Here is a 6,000-nt window from a genome sequence, read left to right on the forward strand (position 1 = left end):
TGTGAGGTGTGACCATGGTGTGACTTTGGATGGGAACAAAGTAGCTGCTATCAGGGTGGTCTAGATGCTGGAAGCTGTGATAGCTTGAGTTTTAGACCACACAGCAAACTAAGACCAGAGCAAGGTGCTACACATTTCTTGTCTCCATCAGTGTGCACTCCATAAAACCTTTTACACGAGTGTTTGAAATCCCCTACTCATAAGTGTAGGTCTGATTTGGGAGGCATGCAATATCCATGTGTGTATGATGCATGCCTGCAATTGAAAAACAGACGTATCTTTTCTTGACAAAAAGTAGTTCTTACTTATAAGTTATTAATCAAATCTGACGGAAAATTCTCGAAAAAGATTTAATTTTAGTAAGCCATTCTTTGACACTTCTGGGTTCTAATGCCTCTGGTCGTAATGAGTTCTTGTAGAAAACCAATTTTCTACTATTTTTAAGCAGCAAACATGTAGTCAGTTCGCTTTTACTTGTTAGTTTGTCTGTGAGGTGAGAAAGAAGAGAACCATTGAAAGCACTTGCCGATGGAGGTGCTATAGGTGGACAGGCCCACAGGTAGCGATAAATCTGTCACAGTTAATGACCAGTCGGATCAGACTATAGAAGACTGGACAAAGAAGTTGGTGCGATGTTACTTGATAGTTGTCCGATGTTACTTGATAGTTGTCCGTGAGATGAGAAAGAGAGATGAGAGAAAGATTGAAAGGACCTAAGTGGGGTGGTGGAGAAGGGTAGAGATAAATCTCTACCACTTTAAAGAAAGTCAGATCACATTACCAGGGCTGGACAGCCAGAGACTGGGGAAGAGGTAGTTGTAACTTTGAACTTAAAACCCACTGGACGATGTGAAAACCTTTTCTGAGCGGCTGCAGACATCTCGTGCTGCTGTTTGAACTGACTTTGTAATCGTCTGTTTGGGTGCTTGGAGCTATCATCCTTCCACAGCTGAGTCAGTAAAGGTTGTGAACTGCATTTAGCCGTGCAAGACTGAACAGTGCTACTGTCCTACAGCCACTTCATGAGAGTTTGTACAGATAAGTTCGCATGAATTTTATACACTGTGACATAGCTGTAGATATTTTATTAACACGATTTATGTCTTTCTTTACATTAATTTCATTTCCTTATTTCTTTTAGTGCTTATTTTGATTGGGTGGATGCAACGGGTTGCGATATCGGTGGTGTAACTTTTTGCAAAACTTTTCGTTGCACTAACGGGCCCGTGACAGTCTGGTGGTCTTTAGCACATCACAAGCGAGTTGAGTTCTGAGACAGACCGCCGCAATCATTACTGGTGATATTTCAGCCTAGCTTTCTTGTTTGAACTGCGTCCATTGAAGACAGATTTAAACAGATTCAGGAGCACAGTGCATTATTTGGATTTCTTTATGATATCCAAAGCATTTCTGAAAAACCAAGGAAGGACATTCTACTATCTTGCGAGGTCTTGGCAAAGGCACTAAAGCACAGAGACAGCAAAGACATTGACGCGGAGGAACTCTGTTCTGAATTACAGGTTGTGGCTAGAAGACTTCCCAAACCTAAAATGAACCCTAAAGAAGTCTTAATATTCATTATCCAACATAAGCTATTTGATATTGTGCCGAATGTTGTAGTGTCTCTCAGAATTTTATTGACCCTTCCAATTTCTGTTGCCAGTGCAGAACGAAGTTTCTCAAAATTAAAATTAATTAAAAACTATATGAGATCAACAATGTTGCAAGAGAGACTGACTGGGCTGGCCACCATATCTATTGAGCATGACTTGGCAAATGCACTCAATCTGAAGGAACTGATAACTCGTTTTGCACAACAAAAAACAAGGAAAGTGAGGTTTTAAGCATCAATTTCATGACCAGGACTAAATAAATTGCAAAACAAATGATATAACATGGTTCACTTTTTGTGAGGGGGGGGGGGGGGGCGCACAATTTTTCTTTCGCCTAGGGCGCAACACAGCCTAGCGCCGGCCCTGCCTGCAAATAGGCAAAAAGGAATCATATATTCTGCATCTTTAGACAAATGACATGGGCACACAACAACTGCTAAACCTAGAAAATGATAGTAACCAAATTAATAACAAAACTGAACAGTATACGTGAGAAAAAGCTTAGATGTAGGTGCATAAATATATGTTAATTTATTTCTTTAGGGGAAACATGGTTTGAAAGGTGTGCATGTGTTATACATGCAAAAGTTCTACTAAAGAGACACATGTGAACACATTCAAACATGTCCATTACTTTCAGCTCTTTGTTATTTGTGCAAAATATAATATATTAATTTATTAACACATAAGACACTTACTTGAAAAAAAAAACATAAGGCAGTTATGATAATTTTCTCTTCCTTCATGTGGACATAATATTCAAATATAAGGTAAAAATATTGTTTCCAAAACTTATAACTCCAATATAATTTAGTATGACATACCTTGATGTTTCTTTGAAAGGCAAGGAAGGCGTCTTTTCAGCATGTTCAATTGTTTCTTGAGTTTATCGCGTGACGTATCAAGGATGTATACTTCATAAGCTCGGTACAGCTTTGACTCGGTCAAAATCCTGGTGTCATGACTACTTCCAGAATACTTAACAACACAGTTAATTATATTTATGCCACTATCACAAACTAGCTGTACATTTATTGAATGATAACCATTTTTATTTACAAATTCACTTTCGTGCTCAGACGGTCCCTGTATTTTTACATGGATGTCATTTACGCACCCAAACACGCTTGGAAATCGAGCGATTGCGTAAAATGAGGATTTCTGCTTGTTTCCATCCCTCTGGCTTGGTATTTTATTTATTTAGTCGATTTGTAAGAGCCTTAGAAACACGGTGAATTGTTCGAGAAACTGTCGACCTATGCGTGTTGATCGTATCTCCTGAAACTGTTTCAAAACATCGCGAAGAATAGAATCGAAAACGTGACTCCGAAGGCTCGCTTTCACCGTATTTTGTTATAGTTCACGATAACGATTATCAAGTTTAAGGTCCATTTTGTAAAAGTATATAACTTTCATCTACTAAAAACAAGTTTCACATCGTCGTCCTACGTTTCTTCTGTAAAATTTATAAACGAAAACCCAGTTGCTGTGGACGCTCGTAAGTTAGTCACTTGCTAGTCGGCTGCTACGCCAACCCCCTGGTTGGACTAAAGTTACACCCGAGCTGCGGACTAAAATTCGCCTAGTCGGGAGCAATGCAACGGTCGTAAATTTAGTCGGGTACTATACCCCTGCTACGTCCCGACTAAGGCCTTGCGCCCGAGCAATGCAACCGGGTCCAAGTCCGTTCAAGACTTGTTACAAAAGAAAACCGTCCGCTCCGGACGCACTGACAACACCCAGCAGACTGTTACTTCTCCCCGCTCCCGTCAAGGAAAAACTCAGTCACACAACAAACATCCAAAACACCACAACACACTCTTTCCTTTGTTCTTCGAACAAAACCACCTATCAACACCAGTTGATTAAAAAATAGACCTGCCCTAGTAGTCCTTTAAATAACAAGGTATAAAAGAAATTCTTCAGATTGTGTGCCCTGGTCTTCTGTTTTCTATTTAAATTTTATATCTCTCATCATCTCTTTTATTTCCAATTTTAATACTACTTTAAAATGCCTAAATATATTTAAAAGTCATTAAGAAATGCCACTTTGTCAGTGTGTTTAGACATTAAGCTGCTGTGATTTAGACCATTACATGTACTACCTATTCAAACATATTATTTATTGTATTTATTAACACTGTTTAATACACGAGCTCACCAAACTTTTTATACTCTCAAATAAATCTATAAGATGCCATTCACCCACTTCTTTGTACAAATAGAAGGATAAATAAAGTTGTGGGAAAAACCATAAATGGGCTTGGTAAAATTGAAACTGTTGAATCCGTACTGAAAACTACAAAAACTATTTTACCATTCCAATTCTTACAAATATATTTACTTCACACTGTTGATACTTCAAACTTTACCAGTGGACCATACTGGTACTGACAAACTATCAATCAGTACAACAAACACTTAATATAGGCCGCACTCACTTAAAACAAGTCTCTACACTGTATTTTATTGCAATAATTATGTATCAATCGTACTCCTGACATGAATAGTTAGGTCACGTGATGTTCCTCTATAAACCTTTCTCAGTGATGAGACTGTAGTATATTGTATATTATATTTATGATGAAGTATGCTAGTAACACACCATCCTCATGTGCCTACAAGCGAGGGGCCTGTGTTGGCCAACAATTCCGTTCACGACAGTCAGAACTCAGTAAGGGGAGTGTACTGCTGCTGTCAGAGCATTTATCTGAGTAGTTGTTCCCCTTTGACTATAACAAGCGACTGTGAGAGTAATTCTTTTTGATTTACCATGTATGTCAGCTGAGAAAGAGGCTGAGTTGTTTCTGTGTGTATTTTCTTTGACTCTGTGCTGCTACCCCTGACCAGACTTGTTAGAAGAGAGGAATGTCTTCACTTGAGAACCTGTTGTCTCAAACACTTTTTTTTTGAGTTTCTAATTGTTTAAATCCTTGTTTGTCATTTTAAAGTTTGTATGAATTGGATATTTTTCTGTTAATACAGTTAAAATGGCGGACTGTAATTAATATGTTGCGATATATAAATATATATATATATAAACAAAGTAATCTATTGATAAAGACTGTTTTTATAAGGATGTTTTGTTCTAAATTTGTGAATCAAATAAAGCCATTGTTTTGCATATTAAACGTGTCTCGTCCTGTTTTACTTCGTTCAATCCTATTGTCTTTCTCATTTTATTTATGCATCCTTTATACAAGCCAAATAACATCTGCTTATCTTAATAACAAAATTAATACTATATTGTCAACTGCAGGCTAAATACATCCAACTGATCACATGGGGAACATTTAATATATTGTCCAAGAGAGGATACGGTATGGAGAGCAGCTGCTCCAGGGGAAAACATCAGATTTTAAATATGATGTGGTGTGTTCTTAAGTTGTTTATCTATCATCGTAGAGCATCTGACAGTAGTGATAACAGAATGCACACAAGTAAATATACAATCCACATCGCGTTTTTACCACTAGAATGAAGCTTTAAAGAAGGAACTAAATATGCTGACTAAAATATTTATTTGTGAGAGAAAATAAGCTTTTTTAAATGTTAAAGAAACACACCGACAGGGTTCACTAAATGTTGTTCAAAGATACTTTTAGTGATTGATAGCTTCCATATCCTATTTAAGTTTCTATGTTATCAAAATAATGAAATTAATACAAGACACTGTACAGATTTGGGTCTTGCATACCACAGGCAGTGAAGATAAAAGTCATGCCAATGAATTAACCATTTTTTGTCAGATGTTTCACACTACTTGTACTTTGATGTCCTGGTAAAGCCATCCATTCCAAAACACCAAAGACAAGAAAAAAGAACTTAAGTACAGCTGCTGCTACTTTTGTGGCACATAATAATAAAACACATAATAATACAAATAACAATAAAAATAAAAATAATAATAATAATAATCATCATCATCATCATCAGTTTTATTGAGGTTATCTGGCCTCCATCAACATCAACTGCTGTTGGTTACATACATATTAACATAGGGTGGCTGTATATAAACAAATTCTTTGTATTAAGGGTTTATAGTATATAGTCAGATAATAATAATCAAACAAGATTCTGACATTTACAAATAGAGTTTACGGTCTCAATATTTTAATAACCATTTTTAACCTTCATCTTTTAGCTTTGAACGATTTCTGTTGCTCAGGTGATGAGAGTGAGGTGGTGGGGGGTGTGACTGGAAAGGCGGAACTTGAATTCAGTCAAACGTGACTGGCTGATGACACTGTGGTGTTATGTTCTGTCATACAACCAGCCTCTCAAACAAGTATTTGAGATTTATGTTCTGCAGTATGCTTCACGTGCTGAGTAATTTTGTATTTTGTCAGGCACATAGACATTAGTCACAAAAGTCACACAAGACCAG

The sequence above is a fragment of the Pomacea canaliculata genome, linkage group LG2 (genome assembly GCF_003073045.1).
Source record: "Pomacea canaliculata isolate SZHN2017 linkage group LG2, ASM307304v1, whole genome shotgun sequence".
Lineage (NCBI taxonomy): Eukaryota > Metazoa > Mollusca > Gastropoda > Architaenioglossa > Ampullariidae > Pomacea > Pomacea canaliculata.